Source organism: Ambystoma mexicanum, chromosome 6q, assembly GCF_040938575.1.
Source record: "Ambystoma mexicanum isolate Mex_15411 chromosome 6q, UKY_AmexF1_1, whole genome shotgun sequence".
NCBI lineage: Eukaryota > Metazoa > Chordata > Amphibia > Caudata > Ambystomatidae > Ambystoma > Ambystoma mexicanum.
In genome coordinates this window covers 1,209,588,282-1,209,614,606 of record NC_090937.1, presented here as the reverse complement: position 1 = coordinate 1,209,614,606, position 26,325 = coordinate 1,209,588,282, and positions in this window count along the sequence as shown.

Genomic DNA, 26,325 nt, shown 5'->3' with positions numbered 1-26,325 from the left:
GTGGATTACAGGGGTGCGCGAGAAAATCTACACGCGATTGGCCTGGGTTCGTGGATTTCAGGGGTGCGCGAGAAATGCTACACGCGATTGGCCTTGGTACGTGGATTTCAGGGGTGCGCGAGAAATGCTACACGCGATTGGCCTGGGTACGTGTATTACAGGGGTGCGCGAGAAAATCTACACGCGATTGGCCTGGGTACGTGGATTTCAGGGGTGCACGAGAAAATCTACACGCGATTGGCCTGGGTACGTGGATTACAGGGGTGCGCGAGAAAATCTACACGCGATTGGCCTGGGTACGTGGATTTCAGGGGTGCGCGAGAAATGCTACACGCGATTGGCCTGGGTACGTGTATTACAGGGGTGCGCGAGAAAATCTACACGCGATTGGCCTGGGTACGTGTATTACAGGGGTGCGCGAGAAATGCTACTCGCGATTGGCCTGGGTACGTGGATTTCAGGGGTGCGCGAGAAAATCTACACGCGATTGGCCTGGGTACGTGGATTACAGGGGTGCGCGAGAAAATCTACACGCGATTGGGCTGGGTACGTGTATTACAGGGGTGCGCGAGAAAATCTACACGCGATTGGGCCTGTGCGAGTGGGGCAGTGTATTACGTGGGTGTGCGGGAAGTTGAAGAGGTGAATTGCCAGTGTGGGTCCTCCCAGGTCTCCCCTCTACCCCCTCCACGACCTCTGCAGGCAGCCCACACCACAGGGGACTACCCTGCACCCCTGGTCATGTCCCGCAGGCAGCCCATCCACCATGGGCATGCCCCCCAGCCAAGCCACATGTCCCCTTGCACCCCCACCCCCCAGCACCGTGGGGCACCTGCCAGCAGGCCCCCAACCATGTCCCACTCATGTCCCCCTGCCCCCAGGTCCTGACGAAACGCAATCATGGCAGTAAATGGCAGCATACCCAGCACAAACACCCAGCCAAGGATTGCATCCACCCACATAGTAGATGCTATTACATGATACAACCCCAATGGCAAGTATGCAAATGAACACATGTCCGTCACACACACATACACAATGGGTGCAAGTGAATGTCAAAACCCATATCATTACATGCATGAAACCAATGAGAAAATACCACAAATGTAAGTAATAAATATATGTATTAAAGATGAAAATGAAGTAAAGAAAAAAAACACACAACAATGGGGATGACAAAACAAATGGTCCATGTCCGAGAACTAATAGAAAAAATCAAAAAACAAAGGAATCCAAAAACAAATGTAGTCCAAAGCAAAATAATGGGGGGGGGAAATAAGGAAAAACCATTGCCTCATGGTGAACACAAATATAAATCCAACAAATGTTTTCAAAACATCAAACTATGTACAAGAAGATCCCAGGGTCCATGAGCCCAACACCATAAATGAAACCTACTACTACTAACTAATAAAAAAGTATATATACAGAAAAGTGGCCATTGTCCGAGCGGTCCAAAAAAAAATAAAAAAATAAAGGAAACCTAACACTAACTAACTAAAGAACTATATACAATGGCAGCGGGCAAGTCCTGCGGCTCACTCTGTGATGTTGCCGGCCAGGGCATCATCGAACTCCATGTCGATGTCCCGGAGGCGGGACTCTGTCCTGGCCCCGAGGTCTCGCAGGGACAACCCCGTGTCCACCTCAAACTCCCTGCGAGCTTCCTCGAGGCACTCAGCCCGCCTCAACGCCCGACGCATGGAGAACTCCGCCCTGACCATGGTGAGCCACTCCTCTTCCGCCCGCTGCCGCTCCGCACCTATCCGCTGGACCAACTGCTCCCACACGGAAGACACTGCCATCCCAGGGTTCTCCTGCCCTCCGGCCGATGCCTGCCCCTCTGATCTTGATGGCCCCGAGCCATGATGCCTCCCACGTCGAGCCTGCTGCTGCCTCCGACGCCACTGCCTCTGCCAGCACGACGGCATCCAGGCTGATGGAATCCACCGATGCCGTCGTGCACGTGCCCTGCCAGATGATGCCGGCACATCCTCCATCTGCAGGGGGACAGTTGCTGGTGTGTCCACCCCTGCTGGATCTTCGACTCCCGACTGTGGCAGGGATGGGGTCCCCACCGAGCTGGCTGCGTTGGTCGGGGCAGGTCCACAGGGGGCCCTGGTGGCATCTGGGCCGGAAGACGGCATGGAGCACGACTGGCGCATAGCCCCCACAGAGGAGGAGAGGGTCGCCAGAAGGCCACATACATGTAGGAAACCCCCGACCATGGCGGCTCCCAAATGGTTCACGTACGCACGGTGCTCTTCGTGATGATGTGCATGCTCCTCCCGGGAAGCATGCACCTCATCACGAATGCCAGCCGTGCGCAACGCGACACCAATCAGGACCCTCTCCACACGGCCAGGGGTCCCCCCGTCCGCAGGTAGAGGAGTGTCAGATGACATGGACATCTCCCCTACCTGCGGACGGGCCTGGGATGGGGCATCCCTGCTGGTGCATGGTGGTGCAGTCACAGTGTCAGGGACAGTGACATGCACAGGCACCTCCACGGCGACCTGTGTTGCCTCCTGCCCCTGGCCCTGGACTGCACCACTTGCACCAGCGGGGATGCCCCCACCAGGCCCCATGTGTGGCTCAGTAGCGGCCTCCTCCCCCTCTGTGGAAACCACCAACCTGGATGTCTCCACGCCGTCTTCCGCCGGTGCAAGCCCCTGTGGGGGCTCACCCACCCCTTCCGCTGCAGCCGTGGCGGCATCCCCGCCGCTCTGCTCCACAGCGCCTTCTCCGCCCTCTTCTTCACTTGCCACTGTGTAGAGGGAGACATAGAACACAAGCATCAGGGCACTGTACAATGGTCCCCTAGACAGGAAGCAACAGCAGATGAGTGGCACTGTCATACATCACTTCCATCATGTCCCTCCACAACACATGGGTCAGTGCAGGCAAAACACATACAGTAACAGGCATGGTGCATGCCATGGACATTGGCATACATGACCAAGGGACTCATGATTCATGCAATGCTGGTTTTAAAGTCACATGCATCATGGGTCTTTCCATCACATGCACACACCTCACCGTAGTTCCATCCATCTGGCCTCGTACACCACAGACGCAGTGGATACAAGGATGACTAGGCTGCATCAGTGAATCTGAACATTGTCACAGACATGTGTCATGCATCCATGGCAGTTACAAGTCACAGACACGCAGGTCAGACACACACACATGGACACCATACGTGTACATTGGACCAGCACCCATCCCTCACCCCCACCCATGTCCAGGAACAGAGACTGCCATGCTTCCATGTATCCATTCCGCACAGAGCCCCCCATGTTGCAATAGAACACATCACTGTACTCACATGCCTGACCATGATGTCCCTGCACACACACCTACGTACATGGCCTATGTCACACATACAGGCAGGTATCAGACAACCAGCACACTGCAACATGCCCTGTCTCACACAGTAATGCTTGGCCACTTACCGGCCAACTCCAAATGGGTCTGCCTCCGAAGGATCTGGGCGTGGAGCGCTGGGTCTACGCGTTCCAGGACCCTCATCTGGATGTCACTCAGGCGTGCCCGGCCCCCCTCCGCGAGGCGCCTGGCCTTATTGAGGGTCCTGGACCTCAAGTCCTCCCAGCGCTTCTTGATGTGCTTGATGTCGCGGGTTGCCACCCCCTCCGCGTTGATGGCAACCACTACATCGTCCCAGATCCTCTCCCGTCCTTCCTTGTTGGCGCGTGGTCTTCCGAAGAGGGCATCATAATGCCCCAGGACATGCTCCACCAGGACACCAACTTCCTTCTCACTGAAGCTGGTGGCCCTCTGCCTCTCTGGCTGGGGGTCGCCACTGGTCTCAGATGGTGCTTGCCCCGACATGGCGACCCCTGAGGCAGGCGTGGGTGGGCAACTGGGTCCTGGGGCTGGGCTGTGGAGCGATGGTATCCCAGTCGGGAGTCTACTGTTCCAGCAGGGGTGGACACAGCAACTGGACCCCTGCAGATGGCTGATGTGCAGGCACCAAATGGCAGGGCACGGTGGCAGCAGGCAGGCAGGCAGGCAGGCAGGCAGCAGCAGATGGCACGTGGGAGGCTGCTCGGGGCACTGGGGGGCAGTGATTCGGCCTTCTGGGCAGGAGCGTGGTCTTCCGTGTGTATTTGCGTGGCCAGCTTGATACGGAGTGATTTGGCACGTGAAAAATCTGCACGTCAGCGTGTAATTCGAGGAAAGGCCCATAGCGCGTAAGCGCGTCTGCACGCATACGCATTTTCATTGGACCAAAGGCCCTCAGCGCGTGAGCGCGTCTGTGACGTGTCGTGCGAGGGTGTATCCCTCTTTGCACGTGATGACAGAACACACGTGGATTTCAACCAATCGCGTGTGAAAGTTCACGGCACCCCGGAACACACGTACCCAGGCCAATCGCGTGTAGATTTTCTCGCGCACCCCTGTAATACACGTACCCAGCCCAATCGCGTGTGGAACTACCCGCGCACCCGGAAACACACGTACCCAGGCCAATCGCGTGTACGCTCGCTCCCCTCCGATCACACGCGATGACGTGCACGGCAAAAGACGTGCACAGGCGTCAACGAGTCCGCCCACATGGAGGCATCCCGCGGACAGCATAAAAGTGCGCGCAAATAACAAACGCGTATATACAGCGACGATGAATGCCCCATTTGTTGCTGCACTGATCGTGGGACACCGCAGGAGGAGGAGAATAGCCAGGGCACGCATTTTTGCACCACGGACAAGCCTTTTTGGGATGCCTGACGACCAGGTCTACGGCAGGTATAGGTTTCCACCCCATATCATCCTAGACCTGGTCAGGGAGTGGGAAGATGACCTCACATCCCCCACCCTTTGCTCCCAAGCATTGAGCCCCTTGGAGAAGCTGCTCAATGTCTTGCATTTTTTGGCCACTGGGTCGTTTCAGCGGACCACTGCCATAGTGGGGGGGGTCTCACAGGCCACGCAGTCACGCTGCCTACACCAGGTACTGGCAATCATGACAGCGCGCCCCTCAGTCCGCAGGCACATATACATGCCCAGAACACCCGCAGAAAGGCAGGCCGTTGTCCTGGATTTTTTCAGGGTGGCACACTTCCCCAAAGTGCTCGGTGCCATAGATTGCACCCATGTGGCCCTACGTCCACCTAGGGCCACTGAGCACATCTACCGAAACCGCAAGCACTGGCATTCCATCAATGTACAGGTGGTATGCGATGCAAAGGGAATCATCACCTCTGTCTATGCAAACTACCCTGGCTCCACCCATGACAGTTTCATATACAGAATGTCCGCCCTGAGCCGGGCCCTGGAAGCTGGGCAGCATGGCGACACATGGCTCCTAGGTGAGTACAAATGCCCTTGCACATGCATGCAAGTCACACACAGACAAATATCCCAACCCTAATAATCTCAATTATTATCACCTCCCCAGGGGACAGTGCCTACCCTCTGAGCAACCACATGATGACGCCAATCCGGAACCCCACCACACCACCCCAGGTAAGATACAACGCCGCCCATATTGCAACCAGGGGCATAGTGGAGCGCACATTCGGAGTGCTCAAGTCACGTTTCCGCTCCCTTGACCGCTCTGGTGGGCAACTACTCTATGCACCACCAGTAGTGTGCAGGATCATTGTGGCAGCATGTGTCCTGCACAATGTTGCAACACGGCAGGGCGTCCCGGTGGACATGGTGGTGCCCCCACATCCCCAACCACAGGCACAGGCGCTGCCCATGGGAGGGGACAGGGCACGTGGCGAGGAAGCCCGGACCCAGCTTGTGGCCACATTTTTCACCTAAACTCCCACCCCTGCGGAGTGCACACAGGCCTGGCACATACCAGGTGACAATCGATGATGACAAAGTGACAGTCAACTGTCACAACCCTACCACCCTGAGATAGTTGCCATGGAAGTGCCACATCGTCTGCATCCCTAGCTACTTAAACACAAGCTATCCTGTGCAACCAAAATGCACACATATGACATGTGACATGACATGGGCCATACACAAGTATTCCAAGGCGCAATGAGGCAGGGGGGGGGAACAAGGGAACACAGAGAACGGTACTACTAGGCCAGGTGTCATTGAGATTGTGCAAGTGCAGGGGTAGGAGGAAGGGAAAAGTGCAAGGGGAAGGGTGGGGGGGAGTCCAGTACAGGGGAAGTAGGCCAAAAGAATAATACATAGGTCGCCTGGTGGCAACTGCAAAGGTAAGTGCAGACAAGTGCTGGGAAGGGAGGGCTGTAGGGATAGAGAGACAGTACTGCAGTGCAGGGGTTGCCAGGGTGGCAGTGCAAGTGGACAGTGGCTGGGCCAGGGACCGAGGTTGGTGAGAGTGTCCCAGTAGCAGCTCCTGTGCAGTTCCAGTGAAGAATTCTGCAAGGGAGAGGCAGAGAGTAAGCAGAAGCAAAGAGGAAGGTCTTGAGGTGCTTCCAGAACTGGAGATGGTTCCCCTCAAGTTCAAGTCAGGCAGGAAGTCTGTTCCAGGGGGAGGGCCCTGCTGCAGAGAGAAACCTACCCCCAGCTAGTTGCTCTGAGAAGCGGATGACCTGGACATGCAAGGTGTGCATCACACACACCTGCAAAACAGGCCATGGCCATCACTGTCATGTCAGTCAAACCCTCCCAAACATCAACATGACATGGCAAGCAATACCCATACACTGACGCAGTAACAATAAGGTACACATTGCCATGTCCTAAATGTACAGTGGCATCGGACAATGATGCCTGACCCGGAATCAGATGAAATGACAGACCAACAAAATGTCCCACCCAAAATAAGTCGTTTCCAAATGCATTGCAACAGTCGTAGACGTAACATTACAATGAATGCCTGTCTATATGCACATTATGCATTGCAAAATCAACACTGCAGCTCATGTGTGCAGTGTCCCACTCCTGCATCACACTGCTCAGCGCACAGCACAGTGAACAGCCATTGCGTGTGATGCACACCCTGAGCATCACATCCAAGTGACAGACTACATCAAACATCAAATTTGGCATGTACTGGAACCATAATCGGTCACAGAACATGTGCTGCCGGGACACAGTGGGCACCAAAAGGCAAACAGTGTACACGTGGATATGCAAGGGTGGGAGTACATGGAGTGCATCCGAGTGCAAGTGTGTGGTTCTGCAGGGACATGCACTCCACATATGCATGTGCACTCAAGTGACCATCAGTGTTCCCTACACATCACATGTGAACATCCACCATGTGTACAGCCCAGCATGTCAAACCACAACTATCCCCTCGCACCTGAAAGGAAAACACAACACATGAACAGGCATTGATCAGCAGAACACAACATGTACATAGGACAACAACATTACAATGTCAGAGCTCCCATCACACTGCAGGGCAATGCAACTATCAACAACAACCCCCCCCCGCGCAAATGACCATGACCCACTGAACAACTGCACCTGGGTCATGGAGCCTCCAACCCTCATTTCCACCTGGCCACAGGATCACCTTTACCCTTCGTGTCCATCTCCCACCTTGTGTGTAAAAAGATGCCTGAACCCTCAGAATCCACACTCATTTCCAAAATCACAAAATCCAAGGCATGAAAACGAACCCAAACACCCTCCAGTAGATGACTTGACGTAGCAGTACCCCACAAACGCCAAGTACTACCACAATGATGCAACAACCAAGGTAGCACAGCAGAACAATGTCACGACAGGATGTGAGACATGTGTGGTACATGACATAGGATGATGCACCATGAATGGATGTGTACTGTCACAGGTCCCCTGTACAGGCGCGGGAGTCTCATGAAACAACCACCCACACCATGTCCCGGGTGCCTGCAAGGTCAAACTCACACAGGCCCCTGAGATCATGGTGGGGAATGAGGTTCAGGGATATGCAGTCGGGACAGGTGTAGACACACTGGATGACTGGAATGAGTGGCAGGTGAGGGGAGGAGGAATGACACATGAAACTAGGGAATGCACGAAAATGTACAACCTGCATGAACACATACACAATCCAAACAAACTTGGACATCATTGTCATGGCCTTCTGTAGTCCAGGCTCAGGAGTGGTACGAACCAACCACCCCCTCTAGGGTTTTGGCGCCTGCAAGTTCGGGGCTTACACAGGCATCCGCAACCCCAGTGGGGAAAGAGGGTCAGGGAACGTTGCTTGGATAGGCACGGGAAGCAGGAACACCGGGTAGAGGGTACAGGTTTCATAATTGCATAGGATCACGGGTGATTAGGGAAAAAAACATACCAAATAGGACCACACATACATCCATGCATCAGTACACTCCCCAGCAAGCCTATGCAGGGCAGTTTGTAAGGAAAACAACAAGACACTTAGCTCTGGTTTTGAGTGCTGGCCTCCTGCCTGCGCACTCTCAGGGCCGGTTACAGGAGCATTCCAATGCTGCAAAGAGAGACACAGTCAACAACCTGTATGTGCCAATTACACAAAAACACAACACAAAACATGCCCCATAGCAACAAACTACTCTACAAACAGACAATCAGTGCTCGATGCTTCGTACCCATATATAACATCACCCCTGTGACGGGTCATACACAGTCAATGCAGTAAATCAGGCGCTGGTGGGTGCGTGGCAAATGGAACACCAATGTGTCACAATTCACACAACATGCAATGTTCCCTGGGTAAGCAGACAGACCCATATGGCAAGCCATGACTACAGAGCAAGTTGCGTACCACCATGACCAAAACAAAGTTGGCAGTGCATTTATCATGAAGTACGTGGAATAGACATGCACTGCACCCAAGTATGTCCCTTGCTGCATGTCCCTGTGAGCTGCCCCTTTCCATGTCTCGGAAGGCTACATGGTTGATACAAGTGCCTCAATGAACCTTGGTGTACCGCAGGGTATGTGCCACTGCCCCTGCATGTGTCCCAGACAACCCTACTATCAACAGCCATCAGTCCACAAACACATCTGAGCTGCATTGTGTGCTTCAACACCAATATTCGTCTAAGCTCACCCTCAGTGCCGTGACTAAGCCTGCATGTGCAACTCGCCTGGTGCAAGCTTTGCTGTGTCGTGGCCCCCCTGTGATGCTCACCTTGCCTGGAGTTCCTTGAAACATGTCAGCAGTTCTAGGATGTGGGTCTGCAATCACTGTGGCTCTGCTCGTGCACACATGTGCATGTGGGCACCAACAAACGGGTCAGGAATTCCGTCGTCCAATGGGCCATGTCTGCTGGCAAAGGTGCTCTGGTGCCTCATCCCCCTGCACAAAGTGCATGAAACAAATGATTAATGCATGAAAGTGATCTGTGTGTGTCTCATCAGGCATCTCATTACTTGACCATGTCAGAGAGTCACATCACAAATCACATCATCAGTCCGTCTTTGACTTCCAAAGTGTGGAACACTATCTACAGCATGAATTGCAACAGGCACGTGTACAGGAAAGAAATGAGACATAATACACAATGCATAGCAATCAATGTCCACATTAATCATGACACACCCCATCTAGCAAAAGCTGAACAGTGGACAATTACACCTAAATCATCCCCACTAGGGGTGTCAACACAAGTCACAAAGCACCAGACATGCCACAGATATGACAGTCCAAAGCCCTTGTGTAAAATTCTGTAACACCGAACCATCCTTGCGAGCCCATGGATAAGGGAGGCAGGAGTGGCATATGTGAGTCAAGGAACCCAAGCAGCAAACACATACACAAGACAACCATGAAGGGCCCAGCTGGAACAGACAGTGGATGCCTTCAAAAACCACAAGGCACCGCACTGTCACATGAAAGCACAATAGACTACAAATTTTAAACTAACTCAACTATTAACTAATTACACTAACTATGGAAAACCTACATTACCTATTTAAACTAACTATCAAACAGAAACTTAACTAACTAAACTAAAAGAAAAATCAAAAATGGCCACATACGACCCGGGGGGGAGGGGAGGCACCCAGGAGGGGGGAGGTACAGGGTGCTGCTCAACATCCACATGCGATGATGCTGAGCCAAAAAAAAATACCTCCATGGGCTCAACGCCTGCACAGCACGACCTATGTGGGAGATAGATGGTCGTCCGAGTCTGGCTCATCCCGGAAAGGAGGACGTGGCACAGTAGCCTGGCCACGCCTAGCCGCAGCTTGTCCCTCGTCGGCAGCAAGTCTGCCGGACAGGTGAGCCTGGTTCTGTGTGGCGATGTTACATAGGTCTGCATGCAGAACCTCACGTGATACACGTGCTTCCTCTTGCAAGGTAGCACGTGTAACACGGAGTTCCTCCTGCAAGGCCTGGCTGGACAACCGCTGCACCTCCCGGCAAGCCTGTAGCTCAGCCGAGATGGTGCGCTCAAGCTGTGCAAACCTCTCCTCTGCCTGCTGCCTCTGGGACATCATAAGGACACCCAGAGTGGATCTGAGGGAGGCATACTCCTCCCTCAGGGCATCCATGTGCGCCTCTGCGTGAGCAGCAATTGCTTGATGCAGAGACGACATTTCAGCCTGGCGTGCCCTGTCTGAGGCCGCCATGCCCAGCCTGAGCGAGTGGGCCGTGGACCGTGCCGCCTGCTGCTGGAGAAGCACCTGCCTAGCAGGGGGGAGCACAGATCGGGCCACACGCTCCATGCTGTCAGCGATGTTCTCCATTGCTGCCCCCTGCCGTTCGGAATTGGCAGTCATGTCTTGCTCCCACTCAGTATACAGCGGTTGCGCGCGGCGACCGCGTTGCCGGGCTTGACCCCTGCGGGACCCAAGGACCGGAGGTCCTCGCTGTGTTGGCACCGCCTGCGGCTGCACGACTACATGCCCCCGTCGACGTGATGTCCCAGGCACATCAGTGACTGGTGTGGAGGGTGACCCTGCGTCCCGATCCACCACGGGCGGAGGAACCAAGACTGTCTGATCCCTCAGTGCAGGTGTCGCAGACAGAGGAGTGTCCACATCAGAATCACTCACCCCTGACACATGGACTTGATGCTCATCCAACTCAACATGGACGTCAGAGTCGTCATCAAGGCTGGACTCATAGGCAGCCAGAGACAGGATGGACTGCAGCACTTGGGGGTTTTCGTGGCCTACCACCCCACGACCCCCTTAAGTGCCGGGTTGATGTGGTCTTACCAACCCTGTGTCTGGCATGACAACACCATCCTCTGCATCCATTGCGTCATCACCTGAAAAATAGAGAGGAAAAGGTCACTACACATGTCAGAAGCACACAACACACACACACACCGACAGCAAAGGCATCCGGCAGACATGTGACACACAACATATGACCTGGCATGCATGCTGGGTCTACTTTGAATAGCTACTGTGATCAGACCTGTTGAAAGGTGGCAGTTTGCATGGAAGTGGGTCTATGCAGTGCAGAAAATGTGTACGCCACTCACTACCTACATGTACAAGCACTCCATGGTGTGTGCCAGAATTTGTGAAGGCAGTGCAATGTCAAATTCAGACATCACGTGCATTGTGTATTCAATGTGTACCATGTCTCGCAGCCAAGCACCCCTCCACCCCAGTACCAAAGCAGGGATGCCTAGCATGGTATCAAAAGGCTGCCCATACACCTGTGTATTGACAAGCAGTGTTGACTGGCATCAACAGCTTCATGTGATTCAAATTACAACACTGCAAATGATGCTGGGACAGTGGGCAGGACACATGATGGAAGATCCGGAGGCCAGCCACGTGTGAAGAAGACACGACAAGAGTTGGACAGAGTCATTGGCCATTGAACAGGCTGAGGCCTGTGAGCCACACAGATTGTCAGAGCCTAAACATGTGTGCAACGCAGGACTGAGCCACAGTTGACATGGGGAGGCCGATAATATGGCAGGCAATGTATGTAACCAAGGACTCATATTACAGTGATCATCCAGTCAAGGACACATAGGGGCATGCGTGCAATGCACATGGAGCATGAATGGGCACTCATGTCCCTGCGAGACATCTGACCCATGCACAGTACAAGTGGGATACCCTGCATCGAGTACTAAGGCTGTACCACACGGCATATGTCTGGCAGTTTCTAAGCTGGAAGTTAGCATCTACACAGGACACATGAACAAGAAACTACACATTGGCAAGAATGTAGCAGACCAGTGCAAAGGTGGAACTGGGGTGCAGAGTGGCGGAGGAGGGGCAAGGGAGCATGCCCACATGGAGTCCCGCATGCAGGCAGAGGAGACATGCATGACGGTAGCATTGCATTACTTACACATCAGAACCATGTACACGTCACATGTAGCAGCAATCATGCACAACACATCCCACAAGTGAAACACACACGTCCTCAACAACTACGCATCAACACTCACTGGACTGGGCATCAAAGTCCAGCATCTCTCCCACACCTTCGACCAATTCTGGTGGTATGAACTCCGCAACGAGAGCCTCATGCGGAGTGAGTTCTTCCTCCTCTGGTGCAGGCCCACCGCCAGTCACCAGAGTCAAGTTGTAATTTGAGGCACGCTTAGCCTTAGTGCTGCGCTTGATGTCATTCCAGCGCTTTTTGCACTCCTGCGCCGTGCGCACCTCATGGCCGAATGAACTGACATGTTCCGCAACATGCTTCCAGTGGGTGTCACGTTGGGCAGCCGTAGTCTGACTATTGGCACCCACTAGCATGTCACGGCTGTGTCCCCGCACGTAGTCCACGAGGAAGTCCAGTTCCTGCTTACAGAAAGGCTTCTTCCTCGACGTGCAGGAGGTCGTGGCTGTGTGTGGGGTCCCAGCCTGTGCTGCAGGTGCAACCTTCCTCCTCTTGGACTGTGGCGCAGACCCTGGCTGGCTAATGCCGCCCTGACCAGTATGGCCAGTGGGTTCGGTGGATTGAGCCGAGGGAGTGGCAGGTGGAGGGATGACCAAAGGCCTGACTTGTGTCAGTGGCAGCTGGGTGCCCACTAATGGACCCTGCGCAGCAACATCAGCTGTGGCAGGGTCATTGACCGCAACGGTCCTGGTTGGCAGACTCACAACCGGGGTGCTGTTGGGTGCATCTGCCCCTGCACTTGCCAACACCCGGCTGTTCGGGGCAGCAGATGACATGACTGCCCCAGGGACACGTGTCTTGGTCTGAGCAGCCCGGCGTGCCCCTATGGTTTCCCCCCTGGCCTGTTGGAGATCTACCAAGGGCTCTTCAAGTGCCAACGCAGCCTGCGCTGGCAGACCCTGAGCCTGGGTGGCGGTGTCCACAGCTGCACCTGCAGCTACCGCTACCCTTGGGCCCGTGGCAGTCGATGGAACGGACTGCCGGGTCATACGGGTGCCAGTGCCAGATGCAGGAGCTGCATCCCCCGGAACCACAGGGGGTGGTGGCATGGCTGCACCAACACATGGCACAACATTGTGCTCAAGTGGCGCACCCCTGCCTCTTCCCCCTCTGTGGCTGCCCTGGACACCCTGGAGTCCCCCTACTCCCTGGTCACCACGGCCACGTCCCCGACCACGCCCGCCACGAGGAGTACGCCCAGCTGAGGCGCCCCTCACCTTTGGTGGCCTCCCAACCATGGCACAGATGTAATAGTGCTGGCACAGATGGAGTGGTGCCAATGGGAGGTGTACAGCACAATTGACCTGGGCAATTGGGGTGAAGGGGGTGGGAAGCAAGATGTTAACAGCCCCCCTGCACCTGCAAGGCTGTATGTGACCCCGGTGATGTGGTGACGGGTCACGCAATGCTCAGGCACCCCAAAACTGCAGTAAAACCGTGCACGCAACCCTGCAGCCTACGTGCGTGGATTTAACCTCCCGCAGTACGCGGTGGCACCCAGTAACACGAATAACGCGTACGCGTGGGACACGCAGGCTACGATGACATCGAAAATGGGTGCAATACACAGGGGCACCCACAGTGGGAAAAGGAGCGTTTGCGACTCACCGTCTGACTAGCGCGATGCAGAAAAACACGCGTAGCCAATACCCCCGCCAAAAGAAGAGATACGTCCTTGAGAGCTGTGAAGTAGATGGCGCGCGAAACAACTGGAAGCAGCAACACACGTCGGTCTCCACGGAAGGCACGTACAGCGAACTGCTGGGCCCGCTCACCTTTAACCAGTGCTGAGGGAAACGCACGCGCGCGTCACGTCACATGCGGACGTGCAGTTTTTCACGCGCGATTACGCGCATTACACACGGACGTGCAGTTTTTCACGCGCGATTTAATCGCATTACACGCGGACGTGCAGTTCTTCACGCGCGATTACGTGCATTACACGCGGACGTGCAGTATTCCACACGCGATTACGCGCATTACACGCGGACGTGCAGTTTTCCACACGCGATTAGCCTGGGTACGTGTTTTCCTGGGTGCCGTGAACTTTCACACGCGATTGGTTGAAATCCACGTGTGTTCTGTCATCACGTGCAAAGAGGGATACACCCTCGCACGACACGTCACAGACGCGCTCACGCGCTGAGGGCCTTTGGTCCAATGAAAATGCGTATGCGTGCAGACGCGCTTACGCGCTAAGGGCCTTTCCTCGAATTACACGCTGACTTGCAGATTTTTCACGTTCCAAATCACTCCGTATCAAGCTGGCCACGCAAATACACACGGAAGACCACGCTCCTGCCCAGAAGGCCGAATCACTGCCCCCCAGTGCCCCGAGCAGCCTCCCACGTGCCATCTGCTGCTGCCTGCCTGCCTGCCTGCTGCCACTGTGCCCTGCCATTTGGTGCCTGCACATCAGCCATCTGCAGGGGTCCAGTTGCTGTGTCCACCCCTGCTGGAACAGTAGACTCCGGACTGGGATACCATCGCTCCACAGCCCAGCCCCAGGACCCAGTTGCCCACCCACGCCTGCCTCGGGGGTCGCCATGTCGGGGCAAGCACCATCTGAGACCAGTGGCGACCCCCAGCCAGAGAGGCAGAGGGCCACCAGCTTCAGTGAGAAGGAAGTTGGTGTCCTGGTGGAGCATGTCCTGGGGCATTATGATGCCCTCTTCGGAAGACCACGCGCCAACAAGGAAGGACGGGAGAGGATCTGGGACGATGTAGTGGTTGCCATCAACGCGGAGGGGGTGGCAACCCGCGACATCAAGCACATCAAGAAGCGCTGGGAGGACTTAAGGGCCAGGACCCTCAATAAGGCCCGGCGCCTCGCGGAGGGGGGCCGGGCACGCCTGAGTGACATCCAGATGAGGGTCCTGGAACGCGTAGACCCAGCGCTCCACGCCCAGATCCTTCGGAGGCAGACCCATCTGGAGTTGGCCGGTAAGTGGCCAAGCATTACTGTGTGAGACAGGGCATGTTGCAGTGTGCTGGTTGTCTGATACCTGCCTGTATGTGTGACATAGGCCATGTACGTATGTGTGTGTGCAGGGACATCATGGTCAGGCATGTGAGTACAGTGATGTGTTCTATTGCAACATGGGGGGCTCTGTGCGGAATGGACACATGGAAGCATGGTAGTCTCTGTTCCTGGACATGGGTGGGGGTGAGGGATGGGTGCTGGTCCCATGTACACGTATGGTGTCCATGTGTGTGTGTCTGACCTGCGTGTCTGTGACTTGTAACCGCCATGGATGCATGACACATGTCTGTGACAATGTTCAGATTCACTGATGCAGCCTAGTCATCCTTGTATCCACTGCGTCTGTGGTGCACGAGGCCAGATGGATGGAACTACGGTGAGGTGTGTGCATGTGATGGAAAGACCCATGATGCATGTGAGTTTGAAACCAACATTGTATGAATCATGAGTCCCTTGGTCATGTATGCCAATGTCCATGGCCTGCGCCATGCCTGTTACTGTATGTGTTTTGCCTGCACTGACCCATGTGTTGTGGAGGGACATGATGGAAGTGATGTATGACAGTGCCACTCATCTGCTGTTGCTTCCTGTCTAGGGGACCATTGTACAGTACCCTGATGCTTGTGTTCTATGTCTCCCTCTACACAGTGGCAAGTGAAGAAGAGGGCGGAGAAGGCGGTGTGGAGCAGAGCGGCGGGGATGCCGCCACGGCTGCAGCGGAAGGGGTGGGTGAGCCCCCACAGGGGCTTGCACCGGCGGAAGACGGCGTGGAGACATCCAGGTTGGTGGTTTCCACAGAGGGGGAGGAGGCCGCTACTGAGCCACACATGGGGCCTGGTGGGGGCATTCCCGCTGGTGCAAGTGGTGCAGTCCAGGGCCAGGGGCAGGAGGCAGCACAGGTCGCCGTGGAGGTGCCTGTGCATGTCACTGTCCCTGACACTGTGACTGCACCACCATGCACCAGCAGGGATGCCCCATCCCAGGCCCGTCTGCAGGTAGGGGAGATGTCCATGTCATCTGACACTCCTCTACCTGCGGACGAGGGGACCCCTGGCCGTGTGGAGAGGGTCCTGATTGGTGTCGCGTTGCGCACGGCTGGCATTCGTGATGAGGTGCATGCTTCCCGGGAGGAGCATGCACATCATCACGAAGAGCACCGTGCGTACGTGAACCATTTGGGAGCCGCCATGGTCGGGGGTTTCCTACATGTGTGTGGCCTTCTGGCGACCCTCTCCTCCTCTGTGGGGGCTATGCGCCAGTCGTGCTCCATGCCGTCTTCCGGCCCAGATGCCACCAGGGCCCCCTGTGGACCTGCCCCGACCAACGCAGCCAGCTCGGTGGGGACCCCATCCCTGCCACAGTCGGGAGTCGAAGGTCCAGCAGGGGTGGACACACCAGCAACTGTCCCCCTGCAGATGGAGGATGTGCCGGCATCATCTGGCAGGGCACGTGCACGACGGCATCGGTGGATTCCATCAGCCTGGATGCCGTCGTGCTGGCAGAGGCAGTGGCGTCGGAGGCAGCAGCAGGCTCGACGTGGGAGGCATCATGGCTCGGGGCCATCAAGATCAGAGGGGCAGGCATCGGCCGGAGGGCAGGAGAACCCTGGGATGGCAGTGTCTTCCGTGTGGGAGCAGTTGGTCCAGCGGATAGGTGCGGAGCGGCAGCGGGCGGAAGAGGAGCGGCTCACCATGGTCAGGGCGGAGTTCTCCATGCGTCGGGCGTTGAGGCGGGCTGAGTGCCTCGAGGAAGCTCGCAGGGAGTTTGAGGTGGACACGGGGTTGTCCCTGCGAGACCTCGGGGCCAGGACAGAGTCCCGCCTCCGGGACATCGACATGGAGTTCGATGATGCCCTGGCCGGCAACATCACAGAGTGAGCCGCAGGACTTGCCCGCTGCCATTGTATATAGTTCTTTAGTTAGTTAGTGTTAGGTTTCCTTTATGTTTTAAGTTTTTTTTGGACCGCTCGGACAATGGCCACTTTTCTGTATATATTTTTCTCATTAGTTAGTAGTAGTAGGTTTCATTTATGGTGTTGGGCTCATGGACCCTGGGATATTCTTGTACATAGTTTGATGTTTGGAAAAAATTTTTGGATTTATATTTGTGTTCACATGAGGCAATGGTTTTTCCTTATTTTTTCCCCCCATTGTTTTTCTTTGGACTACATTAGTTTTTGGATTCCTTTGTTTTTTGATTTTTTCTATTAGTTCTCGGACATGGACCATTTGTTTTGTCATCCCCATTGTTGTGTGTTTTATTTCTTTACTTCATTTTCATCTTTAATACATATATTTATTACTTACATTTGTGGTATTTTCTCATTGGTTTCATGCATGTCATGATATGGGTTTTGACATTCACTTGCACCCATTGTGTATGTGTGTGTGACGGACATGTGTTCATTTACATACTTGCCATTGGGGTTGTATCATGTAATTGCATCTACTATGTGGGTGGATGCAATCCTTGGCTGGGTGTTTGTGCTGGGTATGCTGCCCATTACTGCCATGATTGCGTTTCGTCAGGACCTGGGGGCAGGGGGACATGAGTGGGGGCCTGCAGGGGGGTGGGGGTACAAGGGGACATGAGTGGGACATGGTTGGGGGCCTGCTGGCAGGTGCCCCACAGTGCTGGGGGGTGGGGGTGCAAGGGGACATGGTTGGGGGCCTGCTGGCAGGTGCCCCACAGTGCTGGGGGGTGGGGGTGCAAGGGGACATGGTTGGGGGCCTGCTGGCAGGTGCCCCACAGTGCTGGGGGGTGGGGGTGCAAGGGGACATGAGTGGGACATGGTTGGGGGCCTGCTGGCAGGTGCCCCACAGTGCTGGGGGGTGGGGGTGCAAGGGGACATGTGGCTTGGCTGGGGGGCATGCCCATGGTGGATGGGCTGCCTGCGGGACATGACCAGGGGTGCAGGGTAGTCCCCTGTGGTGTGGGCTGCCTGCAGAGGTCGTGGAGGGGGTAGAGGGGAGACCTGGGAGGACCCACACTGGCAATTCACCTCTTCAACTTCCCGCACACCCACGTAATACACTGCCCCACTCGCACAGGCCCAATCGCGTGTAGAATTTCTCGCGCACCCCTGAAATACACGCGCCCAGGCCAATCGCGTGTAGTATTTCTCGCGCACCCCTGAAATACACGTACCCTGCTGAAATCGCGTGTAGTATTTCTCGCGCACCCCTGAAATACACGTACCCTGCTGAAATCGCGTGTAGAATTTCTCGCGCACCCCTGAAATACACGCGCCCAGGCCAATCGCGTGTAGAATTTCTCGCGCACCCCAGAAATACACGTACCCTGCTGAAATCGCGTGTAGAATTTCTCGCGCACCCCTGAAATACACGCGCCCAGGCTATTCGCGTGTGGAACTTCCCGCGCACCCCTGAAATACACGCGCCCAGGCTATTCGCGTGTGGAACTTCCCGCGCACCCCTGAAATACACGCGCCCAGGCTATTCGCGTGTGGAACTTCACACGCACCCCTGAAATACACGTGCCCAGGCTATTCGCGTGTGGAACTTCCCGCGCACCCCTGAAATACACGCGCCCAGGCTATTCGCGTGTGGAACTTCACGCGAACCCCTGAAATACACGTAGCCCGCTTGCCGTGCTGGTACAGGGTTAGCGCAGCCCTTTGCGCTGGATTGGGGATTTTGATGGCTTTTCCCTGCGCGGAAGGCGTTCTTGGGGGCGTAACTGGTGCTGCTGCAAGGTCGCTGCGCCACTATGCGCCACGGCTGGTTTCGGTGGCTGGAATCCATGAATACGCTGTGCGCGGAAATGGGTTTTGGCGCACGCGGCTGGCGCAGGGATTCGCACGCGCACACTGTGCGCCAGCCGCGTGCGCCACTTGTGCGCTGAATTCTATGAATTACCCCCTTAGTCTTGACTGCCTGCAAGCCACCATAATTGTCTGGCTTGTACAAAAGGTTCCCCTGTTCCACTATATCAGGGTGGCTTCCTAAACTATTGTCCACCAGGTCAGAGTATAGAAATCCATCTTAACAGTCATCCATCCAGCAAGCATTTGAGATCAAGGAGGCGCTGACCACTGACAGCACCATGGCGTTTTTCAACCCAGAGTTGGCATTCGATGTGATTGTCAATGCAAGCCCATTTGGGCGGGGGCTGTGCTGACCCAGATTGACAGGTCGGGTCATGTGGGGTCAGTGGTCTTTGCCAACAGGATATTGTCGACAGATGAACAGTGATACTTGCAGATCAAAAGTGAGTCTCTGGCATTATTGTGGGGTTGCTGGCATATTCACCTGTATATTTATGGTCAACCTGTACCTGTGGTCATGGATCATAAGCCCCTGATCCCCATTATGGCTAGTTCCTCGTACAAGTCGCTGGCCAGGACAGAAACGTGGATGCTGGCATTGTTGGAGTACCAAGTGCAGCAGGTCTATCACCCTGTCAATGACAACTCTGTGGAATATTTGTTGAGACATGCTGTCAACTATTGTTCCACCTGTGATCAAGAGGTTGCAGAGACTGAATATTTTGTTTGTCTGATATCTGATGCTGCCAGGCTGAACTCAATGTCCATGGAAGAACTCCAGGAAGCATCTGGGAGTGAGGACTGCTTCAGGATTCGATGTGAGGCAGTGGAAAAAGGTGACTGAAAGTGGGTGTTGGCTGGTCTGGCCGAGCAAACAATGTCTGTCAGAACGGTGGTGGAATAGCTCTGGAGAGTCAAGAGTGAATTGACATTTAGAGGTGACAGTGTAGTATTGAGAGGCTCGAGGTTGGTATTCCTCTTCAAGCTGGTCTTGAGGGTGATTGAGTTGACTTGCCATGGGCATAAAGGGGCGGCCAAGACAAAGTCACGCCTACACAGGAAGGTGTGGTTTCCGGGGTTGGGGGATGGTGTCGACAACTTTGTAAAAAGATGGGTTTGGTGTCAGGCTTATGTTCCGATACAAATGGAGCCTTGGATTGAATCAATGCCACAGAGTTGCAAGCCATGGCCCCATTGGCCGGGACACTCACTTTCCACTGGTGATTGATCAGTGTTCAAGATACCGGGAGGTGGAGTTTGTGTCATCCACTGCATTGGTTGATGTTGTACCGTTGTTGGAGAAGATCTTTCTGTTCCATGGTTTGCCTGAAAAAATATGCTGGGACAATGGTCCACCATTACAGGGAAAAAGGTTTTTGACGTTCCTTTACGAATGCAGCTTTCACTGTTGGAAGATCTCACCCCTGTGGCCTCAGGAAAATTGAGAAGAATAGTGGTTCATGAGAATCTTAAACAGGGCATTCTGGATTGCCCAGGGCCAGGGACAATGTCTCAAACTTGCCCTCTATCAGTTCCTGTGTGAGAATTGTACCACACCCCACTGGGGTTCCACCAGCAGAAACATTATTTGGCAGGTGTCCCCAAGGTTTAATATATTTCCCAGAGAATAAAACCTCAAGTGTCATTGAAGATGAGCAGGTGTCGGAAGAAAGGAGGATGAGGAACAACGATGAGAACATCAGACGTGGTCTGCAGGACTACAGTTTTGTGGTTGGGGACACTGGTTTGGTGCAGTGCTGGCACCCTGAATCTCTCATGTGTGAACGAAGACCATTGGAGATTGTTGATGTGAAAGGGTCCATGATGATGGCATACAATGGTCATGACACCGTAACCAGGAACTTTTGTTTTTTCAAGAAGATGGATGCTGGGGATCCCCTGCAAGAATTGAATATTCCATTCCCCTACGGTGCTGAAAGTTCTGGTGAAGAGGATGGTCATGATTTCCCTGATGAAGAGGCATTGTGGGACCCAAACAAACATGGTGCTCCTGATTTGGGGGCAGCAGTTGTCCCAGAGCATGCAGAAGAGAGAAGGTACCCTCATAGGGAGTCCAGAAGACAGCGGGCACAACTGCAGGACTGTGTTGTAGACGTGTGATGCTATTGGTTTGAGTAATAAGGTTTTGATGCGGATAAATGTTTATTATGATTGTTTCATTTTATGAAAAAGTAGTAATGTGGTGAGGTCCTTTTAGGCCTAATGACATTTGTTGTACCATGTGGGTTTCCGATATACATGGGGCCTCAATCCAATATGCTTTTAGTGCCGAGCAGAGCTGGAAGAAGAAGCCTGTGTCTCATGTGGTTCTGATGTGTGCGTGGGTTCCTGCACTACAGAGGCCCTACTGCCTCACCGTAAACTTGTCTGAAACTATGATTGTAATTGCATTTAGGCTTGCAGAATTCCATTCTGCAGACTACACCTCTGTCCCCCGCTTAAACAGCATGGTAAGAGTGTATGCGGTGTTAACGCACCACTACTTGACTTCATAAATATGACATTGAGGAAAAGATATAGCCTCTGTATTGATGCGATTAAAGCAGGGAAACAAATACGGAGCCCAGTCAAAACCTGTAATGGAATAAATCCTTCACCTCATGCAGAAAGTGTAAAATCAGACAATATTAACAGGGTAATTCAAAGAATTTCGCAGAAAAGTGTCGCAAGCGGCTGGCGCAGAGTGTCCGCGTGCGATTGTCTGCGCCAGGCGCGTGCGCTAAAACCGATTCGCGCATAGCGTATTCATGGATTTTAGGCTCCCAAACCAGCCGTGGCGCAGAGTATCGCAGCGACCCTGCAGCAGCGCCAGTAACGCCCCCAAGAACGCCCTTGCGCAAGGAAAAGCCATCAAAATCGCTAAATCATCGCAAAGGGCTGCGCTAACCCTGGACCAGTTTACAGGGCTGCCAAACAAGGAACGCAAAGCGGGTAACGTTTATATCAGGGGTACGCGGGAAGTTTTACACGCGATTAGCCAGGGTACGTGTATTACAGGGGTACGCGGGAAGTTTTACACGCGATTGGCCAGGGTACGTGTATTACAGGGGTACGCATGAAGTTTTACATGCGATTAGCCAGAGTACGTGTATTACAGGGGTACGCGGGAATTATCACACGCGATTTGGCTGGGTACGTGTATTACAGGGGTACGCGGGAAGTTTTACACGCGATTTGGCTGGGTACGTGTATTACAGGGGTGCGCGGGAATTATCACACGCGATTTGGCCAGGTACGTGTATTACAGGGGTGCGCGGGAATTATCACAAGCGATTTGGCTGGGTACGTGTATTACAGGGGTGTGCGGGAAGTTACACATGCGATTAGGCTGGGTGGGTCCTCACAGGTGTTCCCTGTACACCCTCCACGGCCCCTGCAGGCAGCCCACAAAACAGGGGACTACCCTGCACACCTGCTCATGTCCCCCAGCACCCCCACCCCCCAGCACTGTGGGCCACCCTCCACCAGGCCCCCACTCATGTCCCCTTGCACCCCCACCCCCCAGCAGTCATGGGGCAGCCTCCACCAGGCCCCCACTCATGTCCCCTTGCACCCCCACCCCCCAGCAGTCATGGGGCACCCTCCACCATGCCCCCACTCATGTCCCCTATTACCCCCACCCCCCAGCCACCAGGGGCAGCCTCCACCAGGCACCCACTCATGTCCCCTATCACCCCCACCCCCCAGCAGTGCAGGGTCAGCCTCCACCAGGCCCCCACTCATGTCTCCCCCCCCCACCCCCCCCAGCACTGAGGGGCACCCTCCACCAGGCCCCCACTCATGTCTCCCACCCACCCCCCAGCACTGTGGGGCACCCTCCACCAGGCCCCCACCCATGTCTACCACCACCCCCACCCCCTAGCAGTGCAGGGGCAGCCTCCACCAGGCACCCACTCATGTCCCCTATCACCCCCACCCCCCAGCCACCATGGGCAGCCTACACCAGGCCCCCACTCATGTCCCCTTGCACCCCCACCCCCCAGCAGTCATGGGGCACCCTCCACCAGGCCCCCACTCATGTCCCCTATCACCCCCACCCCCCAGCCACCAGGGGCAGCCTCCACCAAGCACCCACTCATGTCCCCTATTACCCCCACCCCCCAGCAGTGCAGGGGCAGCCTCCACCAGGCCCCCACTCATGTCTCCCACCACTCCCACCCCCCAGCATCCAGGGGCAGACTCCACCAGGCCCCCACTCATGTCTCCCACCACCCCCACCCCCCAGCAGTGCAGGGGCAGCCTCCACCAGGCCCCCACTCATGTCTCCCACCACCCCCACCCCCCAGCATCCAGGGGCACCCTCCACCAGGCACCCACTCATGTCCGCCTGCACCCCCACCCCCCAGCAGTGCAGGGGCACCCTCCACCAGGCCCCCACTCATGTCCCCCTGCACCCCCACCCCCCAGCAGTGCAGGGGCACCCTCCACCAGGCCCCCACTCATGTCTCCCACCACCCCCACCCCCCAGCCACCAGAGGCAGCCTCCACCAGGCACCCACTCATGTCTCCCACCCCCCCACCCCCCAGCAGTGCAGGGGCAGCCTCCACCAGGCCCCCACTCATGTCTCCCACCCCCCACCCCCCCAGCACTGAGGGGCACCCTCCACCAGGCCCCCACTCATGTCTCCCACCCACCCCACCCCCCAGCACTGTGGGGCACCCTCCACCAGGCCCCCACCCATGTCTACCACCACCCCCACCCCCCAGCAGTGCAGGGGCAGCCTCCACCAGGCCCCCACTCATGTCCCCTATCACCCCCACCCCCCAGCCACCATGGGCAGCCTCCACCAGGCCCCCACTCATGTCCCCTTGCACCCCCACCCCCCAGCAGTGCAGGGGCAGCCTCCACCAGGCCCCCACTCATGTCTCCCACCACCCCCACCCCCCAGCATTCAGGGGCAGCCTCCACCAGGCCCCCACTCATGTCTCCCACCACCCCCACCCCCCAGCATCCAGGGGCACCCTCCACCAGGCACCCACTCATGTCCCCCTGCACCCCCACCCCCCAGCATCCAGGGGCACCCTCCACCAGGTACCCACTCATGTCTCCCACCACCCCCACCCCCCAGCCACCAGGGGCAGCCTCCACCAGGCCCCCACTCATGTCTCCCACCACCCCCACCCCCCAGCAGTGCAGGGGCAGCCTCCACCAGGCCCCCACTCATGTCTCCCACCACCCCCACCCCCAGCATCCAGGGGCACCCTCCACCAGGCACCCACTCATGTCCCCCTGCATCCCCACCCCCCAGCATCCAGGGGCACCCTCCACCAGGCACCCACTCATGTCTAACCCAGCATCCAGGGGCACCCTCCACCAGGCACCCACTCATTTCCCCCTGCACCCCCACCCCCCAGCATCCAGGGGCACTCTCCACCAGGCCCCCACTCATGTCCCCATGCACCCCCACCCCCCAGCCACCATGGGCAGCCTCCACCAGGCCCCCACTCATGTCCCCTTGCACCCCCACCCCCCAGCAGTCATGGGGCACCCTCCACCAGGCCCCCACTCATGTCCCCTATCACCCCCACCCACCAGCCACCAGGGGCAGCCTCCACCAGGCACCCACTCATGTCCCCTATCACGCCCACACCCCAGCAGTGCAGGGGCAGCCTCCACCAGGCCCCCACTCATGTCTCCCACCACCCCCACCCCCCAGCATCCAGGGGCAGCCTCCACCAGGCCCCCACTCATGTCTCCCACCACCCCCACCCCCCAGCAGTGCAGGGGCAGCCTCCACCAGGCCCCCACTCATGTCTCACACCACCCCCACCCCCCAGCATCCAGGGGCACCCTCCACCAGGCCCCCACTCATGTCCCCCTGCACCCCCACCCCCCAGCAGTGCAGGGGCACCCTCCACCAGGCCCCCACTCATGTCCCCCTGCACCCCCACCCCCCAGCAGTGCAGGGGCACCCTCCACCAGGCCCCCACTCATGTCTCCCACCACCCCCACCCCCCAGCCACCCACCAGGGGCAGCCTCCACAAGGCCCCCACTCATGTCTCCCACCACCCCCACCCCCCAGCAGTGCAGGGGCAGCCTCCACCAGGCCCCCACTCATGTCTCCCACCACCCCCACCCCCCAGCCACCAGGGGCAGCCTCCACAAGGCCCCCACTCATGTCTCCCACCACCCCCACCCCCCAGCAGTGCAGGGGCAGCCTCCACCAGGCCCCCACTCATGTCTCCCACCACTCCCACCCCCCAGCATCCAGGGGCAGACTCCACCAGGCCCCCACTCATGTCTCCCACCACCCCCACCCCCCAGCAGTGTAGGGGCAGCCTCCACCAGGCCCCCACTCATGTCTCCCACCACCCCCACCCCCCAGCATCCAGGGGCACCCTCCACCAGGCACCCACTCATGTCCGCCTGCACCCCCACCCCCCAGCAGTGCAGGGGCACCCTCCACCAGGCCCCCACTCATGTCCCCCTGCACCCCCACCCCCCAGCAGTGCAGGGGCACCCTCCACCAGGCCCCCACTCATGTCTCCCACCACCCCCACCCCCCAGCCACCAGGGGCAGCCTCCACCAGGCACCCACTCATGTCTCCCACCCCCCCACCCCCCAGCAGTGCAGGGGCAGCCTCCACCAGGCCCCCACTCATGTCTCCCACCCCCCACCCCCCCAGCACTGAGGGGCACCCTCCACCAGGCCCCCACTCATGTCTCCCACCCACCCCACCCCCCAGCACTGTGGGGCACCCTCCACCAGGCCCCCACCCATGTCTACCACCACCCCCACCCCCCAGCAGTGCAGGGGCAGCCTCCACCAGGCCCCCACTCATGTCCCCTATCACCCCCACCCCCCAGCCACCATGGGCAGCCTCCACCAGGCCCCCACTCATGTCCCCTTGCACCCCCACCCCCCAGCAGTGCAGGGGCAGCCTCCACCAGGCCCCCACTCATGTCTCCCACCACCCCCACCCCCCAGCATTCAGGGGCAGCCTCCACCAGGCCCCCACTCATGTCTCCCACCACCCCCACCCCCCAGCATCCAGGGGCACCCTCCACCAGGCACCCACTCATGTCCCCCTGCACCCCCACCCCCCAGCATCCAGGGGCACCCTCCACCAGGTACCCACTCATGTCTCCCACCACCCCCACCCCCCAGCCACCAGGGGCAGCCTCCACCAGGCCTCCACTCATGTCTCCCACCACCCCCACCCCCCAGCAGTGCAGGGGCAGCCTCCACCAGGCCCCCACTCATGTCTCCCACCACCCCCACCCCCAGCATCCAGGGGCACCCTCCACCAGGCACCCACTCATGTCCCCCTGCATC